The sequence below is a fragment of the Pinus tabuliformis genome, chromosome 9 (assembly GCF_031772625.1).
Source record: "Pinus tabuliformis cultivar Carrire ecotype Pingquan chromosome 9, CPIR1, whole genome shotgun sequence".
Taxonomy (NCBI): domain Eukaryota; kingdom Viridiplantae; phylum Streptophyta; class Pinopsida; order Pinales; family Pinaceae; genus Pinus; species Pinus tabuliformis.
This window is the reverse complement of record NC_142307.1, coordinates 202,091,638-202,111,106: the sequence shown is the minus strand read 5'-3', so window position 1 is coordinate 202,111,106 and position 19,469 is coordinate 202,091,638.

Genomic DNA, 19,469 nt, shown 5'->3' with positions numbered 1-19,469 from the left:
TTCTTTATGAAATGTAAATGAAGAGGAAGGATGTAACTAACCTGTGTCTTTCGCTAGTTTGTTGATCCAATCGCTCCTCTCTTCGATAGCTCCCAGCTCCCTGCTCCCTCACCGGCCTAGCTTCACCGAATTCCTGCAAGATCATAGAAGAGAGAAACTACATGAAGATATAGATTTACATTCATAAAAAGCTTAGGATCAGATTAAGCTAAACATGCAAATATAACAAAACATCATTGATACACAGCATGTAGGAGAAACTCAAATAATTTTATTGATATGATAAGAAAGTCCAAGAGGAGATACAACCAAGTGAGTCCCGATCCAGCATCTACCTCCCAGCAAAGGAATCCCTTCCTCTCCTCCAACAAAGCATAAATCACCCAATGTACTAATCTCAATCTCAAACCAATAGCAATTCTCTGCAAAGTACAAAATTCCAGCCTCTGGATCTCTGGGATGAGGGATCCATATATAGATGTAAGCAGAGAGGATGAGTCAGCTTATGTTTTGACTTGTGGCCTCTCTCTGTCAGTTCTTGCTTCCACTTGGAGACTGAGAGCCTCTTACTCATCACTGGTCGAATTCAATGAGGCAAGTGTCATTGGAGAAGATTCTGGAAGCTTCCATTGTCTCTCCACCTCGTTGAATGACTCTGCCACTTGTCATTTCCCGCTCAACGCACCTGGGTAGTGCATTCAAGTGAGTTTCAACGCACCTAGCCAGTCTATTTGGGTGCTTTGCAATGCAGGCAGCTAGTGGAGCTTCTGAATTGATCCTGATTTGACTAGTTCTGAGTAGTTTTTGGTGGAGAACTTCTGGGAGAAGCTGTCATTGGTTGACCTTGTTCCTTTAGGGGCAGTAACAACATCTTTAGGGACTTTGGATCCCTTGGATTATGGACATTTCATGCTCAAAGCTGTAAGGCACAAAAATGTCTATAACAGTTGCCCCCTAAAGTATGAGGCCGTTTATCGGGTGAAATGCTTTATTAGGAGGATCTGAAGTTCATTCAATGCTGGGAGGAGACCTGTAATAAGATACAATACAATACATCATTTTCATACTGTTTTCATGATCTAGCTGAGGCAGGCATTCCCATGCTCAACTTTATAAATTCATTTTTTTTTTATGTACAGAGGACAGACGATCGTCTGATGGTAGACTGATGATTTTGATGAAGTCATCATCCTTTTGGTAGGATGATTATCTGTTCTGCAATGCTGCACATGTCAATGTCTTTATTTTTCATGAATATATATCGCAGCCCGGATGGATGAAACTAGATCCGGGGTCTTCAATCTCGTCCGATCTTCACTCTAAGTACAAGTCGATCCATGTGAGAAATGTTTTGAAGTCAAACATGGAAAGACATCGCTTGATTACCAGTCAATGATGTAAATTGTTAACAAGCGTGAGAGGAATCACCGATAATGATAATGACCCTCAAGGTACTGCAGTACAATTCACGTGGTGTGAATAAAGGACTTGGCGTCGAACACCACGCAAAATCTTTCGGTCGAAGGTCATTGATGTATACCTGTCGCTAGAAGTGAGAAACTTGCCATTGAGGCATGCAAGCTTCAAAGTACTGAAGGGGGTGTTCCTAGATCAACTTCTTGGATAATGAGCTGATGTCGACAAGAAGCGATTCGTCAAAGGAGGGCCTTGATGAATCCCACATCAATGACACGGAACGGAGCAAATGATTTTGATGGAGGTGAAAATGATCTGATGATATATGGTTCAGGGTGGTGGTCATGAAAGAACGAAATATAATGTATGGTAGTGGATGGGACACGGGTGACTTCTCTGGATGACTTCTCTTGAACATATCGGTGACACTTATATGATGGATTGGTAGCATTTACCCTAAAGGTGGATGGTATGGCGAGACCATGGTGATGTGACCGGTGAATGAAACAACCCAACCCGACTCAGGCACAGAGTGGAAGTGTCATGTTCAAGAGCGACTTGCTACCAATAAAGGTTCTTCGAGTTTCTTCCCAATTTTTCCCCAGTAATTGCTGACCAGTACCTCTTTATTTTTGTCAAGCTTGAGGAGGATAACATATGATTGTTCTATAATTTGCCCTTCGAGCAAACCAATCGCTATTTTTTAACGAGCCTAGCGATAGTGAAACTTGTTCTCGTCTAAAGACAAGTTTGTCGCTATTAACCTTTTTAACAAGTCTAACGACAAAGATAACTCGGTCCTTTTAATTTTTAGAGAGTCTGAAAAGGTACGTAAAGTTAACTCCGAAATTCCTTTTTCGTCATCTAATCCCTTAAGTCCGAAAAAGTATAAAACAATACAGAAGGGATGAATTTTCGATAGTTTTAACGAGCCAAACAAAACAAGCGCTCGATCGTTTTGTGCAATAATCCCTCAGGTCCAAAAAGATTAAAATCTAGAGGAGGGATAGCACTTTCGGTTGCTTTAACGAGCTGGAAGGCCAAAACTCGACAATCTTTTCATATTTTACGAGTCAGATGAAAAAAGCTTAAAGAAGACTCGTCTTTTGAGGAACGAGTGATAAAATGGGTAGCAGCTGATTCCAGGTAAGGGTTGGAATTTTCCAAGCACGGTAGTGTCACAAGGATGGCTAGTGAAATCACTCTTCGCAGCTGTTCCTCAAAATGGGTAAACAATCAAATGGAGGTGAATGATCGGCCAATGGAAAAGTGGAGGTGACGGTGCAAACACGACCAAGGCTTTAATGGCTGATAATGTTACATTCACGGTGGTTATTTACCGGAGGATAGTTCATTTTTTAACGAGCTTAAACGCGGGTTGAAACACTTTCTCGATCTTATGTTTATTTTTTAACGAGCATGTGTTATAGAAATTTTTGTGCCTTGCATCACTGAGCATGAAATTTCAATAATCAAGGGATCCAAAGTCCCTAAACATGTTGTTCCTACCCCTAGAGGAACAAGGCCAGCAAACCACAGCAATTCACAAAAGTTCTGCACCTGAAAACACTCAAAAACAAGGCAATTCTGGATCATGTCAACTGCTCCACTGAGCATCTGCGCTGAATGTCAACTGCTCCACTGTCTACTTGCATTGAATGTCAACTACAAAGAAGGCTACCTGCGCTGAGCGAGTTTGGACAAGTGGCAGAGTCATTTCGCAAGGTGTCAATGCCCAGGAAGCTTCCAAAATGACACTTGGATCAGGGAATTCGACTGGTGATGAGTAAGAGGTTCCAAATCTCCAAGTGGCAGCAAGAACCTCCAATTGGACTCAAGAACTGAAGTGGGAGAGGACACTAGTCAGCTTCATGCCAGCCTCAAGCTGACTCATCCTCTCTCCAAAACTCCTATATATAGATCTCTCTCATGAGGTCTAAAGGGGGCTGGAATTTGGTATTTGTAAAGAATTGCTGTTGGTTTGTGGCTAGAAACATTGGGTGTGTTATGCTTTGAAAGGAGCTGAAGAAGGAATTCCATTCTGCTGGGAAGGAGATGCTGGGTTGGAGCCCTATGGGTTGTATCTCTTCCTGAATCCTGTTACTTTCAATAAAGCTATCCTGATTCTTTCCTATATGCTGGTGTATTTTGTATGATTGCATTAGTATATTTGATTTACTTCTAATCCTGAATCATTTATGAATATGTATATTTGCCTTTGTATTGTGTTCTTCTCTTGTCGCAAGTAGCTGTTCTCTTGTCACAGGTAGCTGTTCTCTTGTGATCTCGTGGGATTCAAGTAACTGTTCTCTTGATCAAGCGAGGAGGCAAGTAGCTGTGGACACACAAAGAGAAGAGGATCTAGTTCGAGGGACAACCGCAAGATAACGGTAAGTCTGCCGATCTCTCCTCTTTCACATTTCATAAAGGAAGAAATCATAGTAGCTGTATTCGTTTGTTGCTAAGGCGCTGTCACACCTTAGGTGGATAGGATGGTCCTAAATAGGCATTTTTCCCCACAACAAATTGGCGACTCCATTGGGGCAGAACTTGTTTATTCATTTCATTTGTGTTTCCGTCATTTGTTTACCTCATAGACTTGACAGCAATTCTTGAACTGCATCTTTCCCGGATGCAAAGTAAAAGTTGCTGCTTTGATCCAGTATGTTGGACTTGTCTATGATCTAAACTAGATCCACAAACGATTTGATTGATCCTTGTGATAGTCTTTAGTACCCTATCAAAGCATCCCTCTGTTTATACCTTGCTTGTGTTTCTGATTTGGCCTGAAACAGTGTATTTTTGAGCATTTTGTGACCCAGAAACGAAGGGAAACGAGAGTTTTCCCTTTCAGCGCAGACACTAAGAAGGTAGTCTGCATTTCAACGCAGGTCCCGAAGGGGCTACCTGCGCTGAATGTCAAACTGACAGTGTTGTACCTGTGCTGAACCAGTGTGGCCTTGTGCAGCTGGGGTTCTTTGTCCTTTTTTACCCTGTTTTGATCTCTGTTTTTGCAGCCTTTAACCAAGTATAGGTGCTGGTCTGATAACCCTTTTCTTTGCCTGAATTCCGCCCCATTTTCGTACAAAAAGATTGTGAATGTTTTTAAGTGTTTGTGGCGTCATTTACAGTCTTCCTTTGCATGAGTAAAGTAGTCTTTCTGTAGCCTTTGATTCAGATCTGATTGAGAGTGATCTTAGAAGAGAGTTCATTGGCTGTTTGTTCAGATTGATTATAGTTTTACTTTTGCTTATTGGTTTGAATTTGTGTCTTTTAAGTGTCAAAACAAGTCTTTATTTCGAAAATCACAAAGTGATTGTAATCTCTTCTACCCTTGTTGATTTCGAAGAAAGTGAACTTGTTTATTTTGATCATTGTAAAAGCAAATTCAAAGTTGTGCAAAAAGCTTTCTTTGTAGGCATTTATACTAAGAAAGTGAAAACAAACACCTGCATTGTGCATTTTGCATTTGATAAGTTTGCATGTTGGATTTAGGGAAATGTCATCCGGAAAGAGTCGATTGTGCGGACACAACCAACCTCCCTAGGAGCCTAAGACTCTCTAGTGACAAACAAGACAAACAAGAGCAATCCTTCTCTAAACATGCATTTACTATACAGGAAATCAAGTGTTTAGATCCTACCTGTAATCCAACGCTGTTGTAGTAGTCCAGCTCCACTGATCCGGATGAGCTCCTCCTTCACTTTGAAACCTGCATACACTAACAATCAAACGATTAAATAGCACTTGATAATCTCATAAAATAAAACATATTTAACACATAGACCAAGGAGTACATGAAACAACTCATAAATAACAAGTTATTGAGAAGAATGGACTCATTTGCATCAATAGGTAACAAAAGGAACAAATACAACCTGAGCCTTGGTGTTGTGCAAGTCCCTCCCAGGGTCCATCAAGAGTTCTCCTTTACTTTGACAAAGCTCACCCACTTCCAAATAGAACAAGCAAAGATGGCAATCTCTCCTCACAAGCTTCTAAATGGGAGTCCTAATTCCTGCAGCATTTACCCTTAGAAATGTATAGCTTTCAACCTCCTTTCCTTCTAGCCCAATGCCTGTATTTATAGTGCTCAAGAGGAGGTTAATCAGGTCCACCATCAATGGGATAATCCCCTCTTTGGATGGGATAGCTCCCCTATTGATGGGATAAGTTCCTCTTTGGTAGGAGTGCATGAACCATCTGGAGGCGCTCAATACACGTCGAACAACCTTCTAGAATGCTCTAGAAATGACAACAAGTGACTTTTCAAAGATGAAACTTGCGCAGTTTAACCTTTTCAGGGGGACGCACCTGCACCTTTACTTACAGAGCGTCCAAAGACGCAGTTTTTGTGAACATTGGGTGCGTCCCCGCAGGTAAGGTTGAGAGAACCTGCGTCCCCAGAGATAAATACATTTAGAAAGACTTTCTCTCTTTTTTGGAGTTTGACATGGAGAGCAGAGACATAAGACTTGCCTAAGAGGGTAGCATGACTGTTGATTGAGCCATACTAACTGTAAATAGTCATGGTGACATTTTTTAGTGTAACAGATTGCCCCCTAAAGTGCGAAGCCTGAAATAGATTAGGGTTTTGTATTATCTAGGAAGGGTGAAGCGCTTTATCATTTCAAGGATTATCTCGTGGAGAGCCTGGTCAGAACCTGCAATTTTCAACACAAAATACATGTATAAGATTATATCATCACTGAGGTAGGCATTCCCATACTCAGATTAAAACTTTAACTAATAGACTAACTACTCTGATACAGGAATGATCTTGCAGTACATCATAATCATAGACTTTTGTAGACACAGTATGGGCGCAGCCATCTGTTTTTGATTAGTCTACTTAGATAATGAATACAAAACTCCTCGTAGCCTGGATGGTGGAAACTAGATCCAGGGTCTTCATTTCTACTTCCCGAATTGGTACGATTCTAGCCATGCGAATAAATGAGTTGATGTCGAACATGGTAGAAACCACTTGATTACCAGTCGATGATGTAAACTGTTAACAAGCGTGAGAGAGACCACCGGTAATGTCAATGGTTCTCAAAGTACCCAGTACAATCCATGAGATGTGAATGAATGAGTTGATGTCAAACATTTCACGGAATCTTTTGATCGAAAGTCAATGATGTAAACTGACGTCAAAGGCGAGAAACCTGCCATTGATGCATGCAGACTTCAAGGTACTGACGATCTCTAAGTCATCTCTCTAGATAATGTGCTGATGTCGATAGAAAGCGACTCGTTGTAGGCAAGCCCACAACACGAAATCATTTGTTCAAGTTGAAGAAATGCTGCTGTAAGGACTGACTCAGGGATGGTCAAATGGATGACAAGTATTTTGCAGATGAAAGTTTTACTTGCAGACCTCTTGAACACATAACAACACGACAGATGGCTTGGTGATGAATAACTCAAAGTTAATCCCCGGAACCCGGCTGAAGACTTTCAAAGTGGTTTGATCAACTGTGAGGTAATGATTTCCCAACCCAGGTGAATGAAAAAGTGTCGTGTTCAAGAGTGGTAATAAAGTTTCTTCTGAGACAAAAGGTAACAAATAGGCTCATTCTTCTCTTTTTCCCCCACCATTTCTGGCAAGTACCTCTTTATTTTTAACAAGCTTGAGGAGGATAACATATGCTTGATTATAAGCTCATCCTTCGGATGAGTCCAACCTAGTTTTGATTCGAACCCTAGGAAGGAGTGGTTCGTTCCTGTTTGTAATTGAACAGGTCCTTTACTGTGAAATGTTTAACGAGTCCAGTATAGGAGAAACTCGGCGTTTTTCATTTTTAGAGAGTCTGAAAAACTTAAGAAGACTCCAAGTTGAACTTTTTCGTAGATTTGTGTCCCTCAAGCCCGAAAAAGTATAAAATAATACCTGGGGGAACCGCTTGATCTTGTGACCAAGGAGTACTTTCATAATTAGTGTCACTGACCTGCAAAGTAAAAAGCGATCAAGGACACGTCGTTTTATTTCCTTATCGAGTTTGAAACGACAAAAACCCGACAATCTTTTCCTGATTTTACGGTCAGAAAAGAGCTATAAGGGGACCGTCTTTTAATTCCGTTTTAACGAGTGTAAAAGAAACGCTCGGCAATCTTTTCATTTTTTAGGAGTCAGAAAAGGGCTTAAAAGATGACTCTGAGGTCTCACTTTTTCATAAGTTTTAACGAGTTTGAAAAAATGATAAAAATGTACTCATGGTTTTCACTTTTTCGTAAGTTTTAATGAGTTCGAAAAAATGATAAAAATATACTCATATGGCCGACTTTCAATTTAATTTACGAGTAGGAAAATACGGAAAGAACTCGGCATTTTCATTTGTTTTACGAGAATGAAAGATAGCAAAATAATCTCGGGATTTTCATGAGTTTAACGAGTCTTGAAAATAACTGAAATTGACTCGAGATAGGTTTCATTTTTACAAAAGCTTGAAACAGATAAAAACTATGCTTCAAAGTAGTTTCATTTTTTCACAAGCTTGAAACAGAGAGAAAACTGTGCTTGATGCCCCCTAAGCGTGCCCCCTAAGCGTAACTGCTAGAGCGCATGCCCCCCCAGCTTCATTTCATTCAACCAGTTGGATGAAATGAAGGCTGAGTTACGAGATCATTGAAAGACTTGACCCAAAACTGTAAGAAAACTATGCAAAAACTGAAATAACTAACCTAAAAATACAACTTAACATCTATGAGATCTAGTCAAACTCTCGACTCAATTAGAGGAGGATTTGTTTCATTTTTTAACGAGCTTGAAACAGGAAAAGAACTATGCTCGGATTCGGTTTCATGTTTACGCAAGCTTGAAACGAAAAACTATGCTTGTTATAAGTTCGCATGCCCCCAGCATAATGATGTAAATCAAGGTACATGCCCCCCAAGCTTCATTGCATTCAATGAGGTGGATGGAATGAAGCTTTACTTTCAAGATCTTGGAAAGAATTGAGGGAGTTGTTTCATTTTTTAAACGAGCTTGACACAAGATAAGGAACTATGCTCATGACTACTCTCTACAATCTACCTACTTAAGCTACCCTTGTTTCATTTTTTAACGAGCTTGACACAAGACAAGGAATTATGCTCAAAAAGTTCGCATGCCCCCAGTATAATGATGCAAAACGAGGTACATGCCCCCCAGGCTTCATTGCATTCAACCAAATGGATGAAAGGAATGAAGGTTCACTTTCAATATTTAGCTTGAAAAGGGAGTTGTTTCATTTTTAAGGAGGTTGACACAAGAAAAGAACTATCCTCCAACCTGATTCATTTGTTAATGAGGTTGACTCAGTAACAAGAACTATCATCAAAATCCTACTTTCTACAATCTACCTACATATCCTAAAATCTAGCTGATTCATTTTTTAATGAGGTTGACTCAGTAAAAGAACTATCCTCATACCTGATTCATTTTTTAATGAGGTTGACACAAGAAAAGAACTATCCTCATACCTGGTTCATTTTTTAACGAGGTTGACTCAGTAACAGGAACTTTCCTCGATGCAGCCTGTTTCATTTTTTAACGAGGTTGGTACAGCAAAAACTATCCTCGCACACACTGATTCATTTTTTAACGAGGTTGACACAGTAAAAGGAACTTTCCTCATACTCACTGATTATGGCTTCCAACTAGAAGAAAGACATGTCAATGGACAAACCTTGATCATGGCTTCCAAAAGGTCTTCATCAGAAGGAAGAATAGTTCTCTGGAAGGAACACACGTCAAGGGACTCAAAAGGGATAAGAACATCGTGTTCAAATAATCCCATAGAGTTTTCCATGTCAATTACCAGATCTAAAGCAAAGGAAGATGAGCAAACAGTGAGAGGCTCACTTACATCGGTAACTGAAAGCATGGGACCGGTTGCCACATAATTAACCCGTGGCAGGGTAGATACCACTTGAGAATCAGGAACATTTAGGGCTGTCATATTATTGGTAGTTGAGACAAGACTAGGGAACGAAAGCTGGTCTACAGTCACAATACTGCCATTGTGAGGGAAAGACATCACGCGAAAGAGTGTCGATACGACAGCTTTCATTGCATAAACATAGTCTCGCCCAAGGAGTAAATTGAAATCCAAGGGACCTCGAACTACCATAAGATCAATGCAGACAGTTTTACCTTCCAAGGTAATAGAAAACTTAGGAAGGATCCCTAAAGGTTCACTAATGGTTCGGTTAAAAGCTTTCAAATTCTGCGTAATAGGCTTAAGCTGAGGGGAACCCAAAGCTTTCCAAACAGTTGAGGATAAAATACTAACAGAAGCACCTTCATCTACCTGAGTACGATGTATGTCCCTACCACCAGCCTTGACAATGATTTGGAAAGGGATGGAGGAAGGAAGACGAGGTTCTGTCAGTCTATTCCAATCAAAGGAAAAGACCTCAGTACTTGGAGGGGTTTCTGTAGAAACAGGTGAAATGCCCCCCGGCATAGAAGAATCTGATGTAACAAGAAGAACCTGAGCGGTATGAAGTTCACTCTCTAAAGGGAAAGTGGGATCGACCGAATGTGAAATTGAATCGACCACTTGATCAACTAATTGATCATCAACCTGAGTGACATGAGTTTCACTCTCCAATGGGAGAGTGTGATCGACTGTACTTGAATTTAGATCAATCAGTCCGTCAGTTGACGGTAGGTTGGGAGTAAGTTTACGGTAACCAGTTGGAAATTCTTGCTGTGGAACAGTAAGGTTTTCCAACAATGTTGAGGCTTCATCCATGTGAGGGCAAATGTGAGTTTGATGACTCCCTTTGCATAACTTACAAGGAAACCTAACTTTACCCTTTTTCCCAGGAACCTGACTATCACTGGTTGATGGATCAACGGAAAGTTGATGAGATTTTTCTGACCATACTTCCAAGACCTTTGGAATACCAGGACAATTGACAAGGAAGTGGTCACCCTTACAAAGTCTGCAAGGGTATTTGGGTTTACGATGCATGTCGGAATTTTCCTCAACACCACTAACACTTACAACCATGGTTGGTTGGTTGACTTCTTTCTTATCTTGCTTCTTCTTCTTCTTCTTCTTCTTCCCTTTCTTCTTCTTCTTAGCCTCCTGGTTACTAGCATCAAGGCTTTTACCAGGCGAAGAGGAAGAAATGGAGGAAGAAAAATTAGGCGAAGAAGGTAAAGGGTCAACAGAAGTTTGGTGATGTTGAGATGGTGAACTCTGTTGAGGTGAAGCATCCGGTTGAGATGGAACAATTGGAGTATTTTGGGCCAACGAAGTTGAAAATAACCATATCGGTAATCCTATTGTAAATCCAGGTAATGACAAAGTAGCCATATAAGGAGGACCAACATTTCCAAAGTAAGGAAAAGTACTAGGATTCTCATTAGGAGGGGTGCCTAGGTTGGTAAATTCCGGAACATTTGCCATTATGTTCAACTTCAATGAATTTTATTAACAATTTTAAAACTAAAATTAACAATTCACAATTCACACCTAGCAATTAAAATTCACAATTCACACCTATGGTCTCTAAAAGTAGAAACAGACAAATTAACACACGCTATCAAATCTAGGAGTCAAACCATACACAAACAGTAGCCTTCTGGACCGAAAACACTAGTTGGTGATGAAGCCCAACATCGCTGAATTCAGTACAGAAGTGGTGGGTGGAACAGTTACCCCGGCAACCTGCTTAATGAATAGACTGGACCAAGTTCCTCCACTTTAACCGTCTCGAGTGAAGTGAACCCCCCAGAAAATCCAAGTGAGTCTAGCCGACGTCTGCTCCAGGTACAGTGGGATCTTCCCTCCACCGTCACCTTGGGTAGAACCCTAAAGATAATGGTCACTAAAGTCACCAACAGCAACAAATGCACCTGGGGGAACAGTCTACACTCCGACAGCACGCAAGGGCAGAGTATCAAGCTCAATCCCCTTGCCGGCTCCTTGACAATAATCCAAGGTTTACCGACAAGTGACCCCTGGCTCCTCAACAATGGTTAATCCGAGGTTTACCGTTTGTAATACGTGCGTGTCTGGCGTCGTTCCCAACGAGGGAGGATTGATCCCCTCACTGGTTCGGACACGAGCTCGTGCTTCTCCTTTAAGAGGAGCTTTCCCAAAGTACAAATGAAACAGTTGGATTTATCCTACCACAAGATGAGCTACTTGTTTGGTTTTGCTGTCTTGGAGAGTTAATTACTCTCCTACTCCAAGACACTAGCCTGATCTATATTGGTGTTTCAGAGCCCTAGAAATGTAAAAATTACTAGATGAATTTTAATTAAGCGTTGTGTTATTAAGGCTGTTATTACTCAAAGGGGTAAATGGAGATGAAACTAATGGTGTTATGACCCGACTCAACTGAATGCAATCGAATATGATAATGTAATCTTTTCAATTCGATGAATCCTAACTAAAGTAAGGAGATAGTTTCCATTCACTTCCGACAATGCAAAAAATTGATCACTAAGAGAAAATATAACAAATTCTCTAATGCACTAATTTTATCAAGAAAAACTAATGCAAATCAATTCCAAACCATTTTTTTATTTTTATTTTTGTGTAAATTCAAATCAAAGAAAACTGATCTAAATCTACGATTGATTTTCCAGAATGTAAACTATGCAATTGTAATCTATGCACAATTCACTCGAAAAGTATGCAGATGTAATCTATGCATATTTTTCATTCATATTCTGAAAATGAGAATTCTAATCATGCAAATGTGATCTATGCAAGAGAATTCTCAAACACAAGACGATTCTAATGTGATCTAAGAACCAATCAAGTGCAAGTCGAGAAAATTGGGTGAGAGTTCCAAAGATCAAAAAATAAAAACACTCAAAGGCGATTAACACTCATACACAATTTAGCCCCCCCCCCGGCGAATGAGGGGGAAATTTTTTTTTTTTTGCAAAAAGATGCAAAATCGTGAAAAGACTGAGACAAACCTCCAAGTTATGACCAAAGGAAATCAAATCAAGAATTTCTCAAAAAAGAGACTCAAAACACCCAATTGATGAAAGCTTAAAACAGGAATGCCAATGAAACAAGCTTAGGTGAAGATTTATGGCAGGTAACCAGTGGATCTGGGCAGTAAAAACAAAATAAAAGCAGAATCAAAGAGAAAAAATGCAAAAAATGGAAATTTCTTAATTTTTAGCAGGGGACGCAGGCAACCGGTTAAGCCAGGTGCGGGCCCGCTCTGTGCACACAGCAACAGTGCGTACAGGGACACACTGTGCAATACTCAGAGGGTGCGTCCTACTGGAAAATTCAAGAAAAACTAAATTGAATCTAACCCTAAGCTAACCCACCCAAAAAACAAAGTCACAGAGCCAAAAACCATAAAATAAATGACTTTTCTCAGATCAAAGTTCATTCAAAGGAAAATACTTTCACATCAATGGAGTCCCCAGCGGAGTCGCCAATTTGTCATCCGGAAAGAGTCGATTGTGCGGACACAACCAACCTCCCTAGGAGCCTAAGACTCTCTAGTGACAAACAAGACAAACAAGAGCAATCCTTCTCTAAACATGCATTTACTATACGGGAAATCAAGTGTTTAGATCCTACCTGTAATCCAACGCTGTTGTAGCAGTCCAGCTCCACTGATCCGGATGAGCTCCTCCTTCACTTTGAAACCTGCATACACTAACAATCAAACGATTAAATAGCACTTGATAATCTCATAAAATAAAACATATTTAACACATAGACCAAGGAGTACATGAAACAACTCATAAATAACAAGTTATTGAGAAGAATGGACTCATTTGCATTAATAGGTAACAAAAGGAACAAATACAACCTGAGCCTTGGTGTTGTGCAAGTCCCTCCCAGGGTCCATCAAGAGTTCTCCTTTACTTTGACAAAGCTCACCCACTTCCAAATATAACAAGCAAAGATGGCAATCTCTCCTCACAAGCTTCTAAATGGGAGTCCTAATTCCTGCAACATTTACCCTTAGAAATGTATAGCTTTCAAACTCCTTTCCTTCTGGCCCAATGCCTGTATTTATAGTGCTCAAGAGGAGGTTAATCAGGTCCACCATCAATGGGATAATCCCCTCTTTGGATGGGATAGCTCCCCTATTGATGGGATAAGTTCCTCTTTGGTAGGAGTGCATGAACCATCTGGAGGCGCTCAATACACGTCGAACAACCTTCTAGAATGCTCTAGAAATGACCACAAGTGACTTTTCAAAGATGAAACTTGCGCATTTTAACCTTTTCAGGGGGACGCACCTGCACCTTTACATACAGAGCGTCCAAAGACGTAGTTTTTGTGAACATTGGGTGCGTCCCCGCAGGTAAGGTTGAGAGAACCTGCGTCCCCAGAGATAAATACATTTAGAAAGACTTTCTCTCTTTTTTGGAGTTTGACATGGAGAGCAGAGGCATAAGACTTGCCTAAGAGGGTAGCATGACTGTTGATTGAGCCATACTAACTGTAAATAGTCATGGTGACATTTTTTAGTGTAACAGATTGCCCCCTAAAGTGCGAAGCCTGAAATAGATTAGGGTTTTGTATTATCTAGGAAGGGTGAAGCGCTTTATCATTTCAAGGATTATCTCGTGGAGAGCCTAGTCAGAACCTGCAATTTTCAACACAAAATACATGTATAAGATTATATCATCACTGAGGTAGGCATTCCCATACTCAGATTAAAACTTTAACTAACAGACTAACTACTCTGATACAGGAATGATCTTGCAGTACATCATAATCATAGACTTTTGTAGACACAGTATGGGCGGAGCCATCTGTTTGTGATTAGTCTACTTAGATAATGAATACAAAACTCCTCGCAGCCTGGATGGTGGAACCTAGATCCAGGTTCTTCATTTCTACTTCCCGAATTGGTACGATTCTAGCCATGCGAATAAATGAGTTGATGTCGAACATGGTAGAAACCACTTGATTACCAGTCGATGATGTAAACTGTTAACAAGCGTGAGAGAGACCACCAGTAATGTCAATGGTTCTCAAAGTACCTAGTACAATCCATGAGATGTGAATGAATGAGTTGATGTCGAACATTTCACGAAATCCTTTGATCGAAAGTCAATGATGTAAACTGACGTCAAAGGCGAGAAACCTGCCATTGATGCATGCAGACTTCAAGGGACTGACGATCTCTAAGTCATCTCTCTAGATAATGTGCTGATGTCGATAGAAAGCGACTCGTTGTAGGCAAGCCCACAACACGAAATCATTTGTTCAAGTTGAAGAAATGCTGCTGTAAGGACTGACTCAGGGATGGTCAAATGGATGACAAGTATTTTGCAGATGAAAGTTTTACTTGCAGACCTCTTGAACACATAACGACACGACAGATGGCTTGGTGATGAATAACTCAAAGTTAATCCCCGGAACCCGGCTGAAGACTTTCAAAGTGGTTTGATCAACTGTGAGGTAATGATTTCCCAACCCAGGTGAATGAAAAAGTGTCGTGTTCAAGAGTGGTAATAAAGTTTCTTCTGAGACAAAAGGTAACAAATAGGCTCATTCTTCTCTTTTTCCCCCACCATTTCTGGCAAGTACCTCTTTATTTTTAACAAGCTTGAGGAGGATAACATATGCTTGATTATAAGCTCATCCTTCGGATGAGTCCAACCTAGTTTTGATTCGAACCCTAGGAAGGAGTGGTTCGTTCCTGTTTGTAATTAAACAGGTCCTTTACTGTGAAATGTTTAACGAGCCCAGTATAGGAGAAACTCGGCGTTTTTCATTTTTAGAGAGTCTGAAAAACTTAAGAAGACTCCAAGTTGAACTTTTTCGTAGATTTGTGTCCCTCAAGCCCGAAAAAGTATAAAATAATACCTGGGGGAACCGCTTGATCTTGTGACCAAGGAGTACTTTCATAATTAGTGTCACTGACCTGCAAAGTAAAAAGCGATCAAGGACACGTCGTTTTATTTCCTTATCGAGTTTGAAACGACAAAAACCCGACAATCTTTTCCTGATTTTACGGTCAGAAAAGAGCTATAAGGGGACCGTCTTTTAATTCCGTTTTAACGAGTGTAAAAGAAACACTCGGCAATCTTTTCATTTTTTAGGAGTCAGAAAAGGGCTTAAAAGATGACTCTGAGGTCTCACTTTTTCATAAGTTTTAACGAGTTCGAAAAAATGATAAAAATGTACTCATGGTTTTCACTTTTTCGTAAGTTTTAATGAGTTCGAAAAAATGATAAAAATATACTCATATGGCCGACTTTCAATTTAATTTACGAGTAGGAAAATACGGAAAGAACTCGGCATTTTCATTTGTTTTACAAGAATGAAAGATAGCAAAATAATCTCGGGATTTTCATGAGTTTAACGAGTCTTGAAAATAACTGAAATTGACTCGAGATAGGTTTCATTTTTACAAAAGCTTGAAACAGATAAAAACTATGCTTCAAAGTAGTTTCATTTTTTCACAAGCTTGAAACAGAGAGAAAACTGTGCTTGATGCCCCCTAAGCGTGCCCCCTAAGCGTAACTGCTAGAGCGCATGCCCCCCCAGCCTTCAACTTCATCTTCCTCCCTTCCTTCATCTTCGCTTGACGAAACTAGTAAATCAAAAGCCGGGTTCCTAAGGAGAAGAAGGAAAAGAAGAAGAAAGAAAAGAAGAAGAAGGAGCTAAGGCGACTGGGGGCAAACAAGTGTCATCTAACAAAAATCCACACACCGCACTTGTAAGGCCTAAATCGCCATGCATCATATGCAGGGGAGACCACTTCCATAGAGATTGTCCCTGTATCCCACGGATACTAAGAGACTGGTCCCCCCGTTTGCACAATTCGGGAGCATCGACCTCTGATAGCCATGTCGACTGCTCGCCGTCAACTAGTGGGAGTGAAGCTCCAGGACAGAGCGGGAAAGCTAAATTTCCCTGCAGACTGTGTGAAGGCGAGCATGCCATCCACCGTTGTCCCTTCTTAGACGAGGCAAAAAGAGTTCTGGAAGATCGCCCGATTTTACGAGCGAATCTTCCTCCTGGATATCAAAGATTCCTGCCAAGTCCCTCACTAGTTGAGAATCTGGATGAGCCACTCAGATGGTCAGCCGAAGCGCCTGTCATTGAAGATGAACCGTCTGGATCCATGTCTGATGAAAGTCGAAAGGTTGATACGGCAGTTGACCCGGTTTTGCCTTCAGAGGCTCCATCTTCGAATGACACCATCACAGAGGAGAATCAAGACGACACCGTCTAGATTCTCTTCATCAGCACTGACTCTGATGATCAAGGGGGCAATGCCACCTTTCCTTTATCGCAGGAAGGAAGTTCATCAGAGCACTATCCGGTCGTATATTCGGTCCCACCACCAAGCAACCTAGTTGTGTCCTTTGATTGGAACCAACTAGGCAGACCCCGGTTGCCAGCCAGTGTACCATTCAGAATTATTTGTCAAATATACAGAATGGTAATGGCTGGCACTATCATTGATGAGGGGGCATCTGTGAGTATCCTTTCCTCTATTGCTTGGAGAGCACTTGGTTCGCCAACGCTCTTACCTGAGATGAGAAATCTATCAGGTTTTGATAAAGGAACCAGTCAACCTTTAGGGATCCTCCCCAATGTGCCTATAACATTGAAAGGGAATACCGTTCAAATGAACGTGATGGTCGTTCAAGGACCCTTGGATTATAACCTACTCCTTGGACGAGACTATATATATTGCATGGGAGCTGTAGTCTCCTCACTCTTTAGAGTAATGTGTTTTCCGCATGAAGGAAGAATGGTCAAGCTCGTAGACCAACTTTCGTTTCCCGGATCACACATCGCAAATAGTCATGTACCATCCCTAAATGGTCTATACACGCAAGAAGTGTCTCAACCCACGGTCCATCCTCCTGATGAGCGCGAGTAATCCGGGAGGACATGACCTGAACCCAGGGGGCATGCATCCTAGCCTGCTTCGGCAGGGAACCTTTGGGTATAGAGTAGGTTTCCGCGGGAGAATATGACTGGTCCGTACCCCGTCCGTGGATGGAAGAGGGGTTGTTCTAGAATAGGATTCTTTTGTCAAAGTTACGTGTTTGACAATGGTCATTCACCCTTGTCTATTTCGGTAGGCATTGCCGAGGAAGTGTTCTGTTGAAAGAATAACAGAACAATCTTTGGGTAGCCTGAAAGAGGTAGGCCTCTCCCGGTAAAACAAATGTTTTATCTGCAAATTGAGGGGTAACCTTGAGATCGTACTTTATACCTGGGGGCATGCAACCTTTTGGAGTGCAAGCAAGGGACGACTATTTATTTTTTAAATTTTTAGGTCCTCCCTTTAAACCTGTAGGTCTAACCCTTTAAACTCGTAGGATTAGCCGTTTCCAAACTTGCATAAAGAAAGGAAGAGTGAGCATAGCTTTGGTAAGGCGCAAGCTCTATAAAAAATGGGATCTTTCATGAGACACTCTTATCTTATGACTGGGTAATCGAGCAGTTTTAGCATAAAGTTCATTCTCGTTAAAAAATAAACGCAAGATCCGAGTAGTTTTAACGCGGTCTTCATGCTCGTTAAAAAATAAATAAAAGCAGTGAGCAGAGTTTCCTCCAGTGTTTAAGCTCATTTTTATCTAAAAAATGAACCTATCCCAGTAAATAACCACTGTGATCGTAAATTTATCAGCCATAAAAGCCTTGGTCGTATGTGCACCTACCACCTCCACTTTTCATTTGGCTGATCGTTCACCTCCATATGATTGTTTACCCATTTTGAGGAACAGCTGCGAAGAGTGATTTCACCTAGCCATCCTTGTGACACTGCCGTGATTGGAAAATTCCAACCTGTACCTGGAATCAGTTGCTATCCCTGTTTATCACTCGTTCCTCAAAAGATGAGTCTTATTTAAGCTCTTTTCAACTGACTCGTAAAATATGAAAAGATTGCCGAGTTTTGGCCTTCCAGCTCGTTAAAGTGACCGGAAGATCTATCCCTCCTCTAGATTTTTCTCTTTTTGGACCTGAGGGATTATTGCACAAAAAGGTCGAGCGCTTGTTTTATTCGGCTCTTTAAAGTTATCGAAAACTCATCCCTTCTGTATTGTTTTATACTTTTTCGGACTTAAGGGATTAGATGACGAAAAAGGAATTTTGGAGTTAACTTTATGTACCCTTTCAGACTCTCTAAAAATGAAAAGGACTGAGTTATCCTTGTCGTTAGACTCGTTAAAATGATTAAATAGCGACAAACTTGTCTTTAGACGAGAACGAGTTTCCCTATCGCTAGGCTCGTTAAAACATAGCGATGGGCTTGCCCGAAGGGCAGGTTATAGAACAAGCATATGTTATCCTCCTCAAGCTTGACAAAAATAAAGAGGTACTGGTCAGCAATGACTGGGGAAAAATTGGGAAAGATCAAGAAAACTTTGATGGTAGCAGGTCGCTCTTGAACATGACACTTTTCCTCCGTACCACAATCGGGTTGGGTTGTTTCATTCATCGGTCACATCACCATGGTTTCGCCATACCATCCATATTTGGGGTAATGCTACCAATCCATCGCATCAGTGTCGCCATATGTTCAAGAGAAGTCGTTCAGAAAGAGTCAACCGGGTCCCATCCACTGCCATACATTATCCTTCATCCATTCATGACCGCCACCCTGAATCATATGTCACAGATTGTTTTCACCTCCATTGAAATCATTAGCTCCATTCCGTGTCACTGATGTGGGATTCATTAAGGCCCTCCTTTGACGGATCGCTCCTTGTCAACATCAGCTCATTATCCAAGGAGTTGATCTAGGAACAACCCCTTTCAGTACTTTGAAGCTTGCATGCCTCAATGGCAAGTTTCTCACTTCCGGCGACAGGTATACATCAATGACCTTCAACCAGAAGATTTTACGTGGTGTTCGACGCCAAGTCCTTTATTCACACCACGTGAATTGTACTGCAGTACCTTGAGGGTCATTATCATTATCAGTGATTCCTCTCGCGCTTGTTAATGGTTTACATCATTGACCGGTAATCAAGCGATGTCTTTCCATGTTCGACTTCAGCGCAATTCTCACATGGATCGACTTGTACTTAGAGTGAAGATCGAACGAGTTTGAAGACCCCGGATCTAGTTTCATCCATCCGGGCT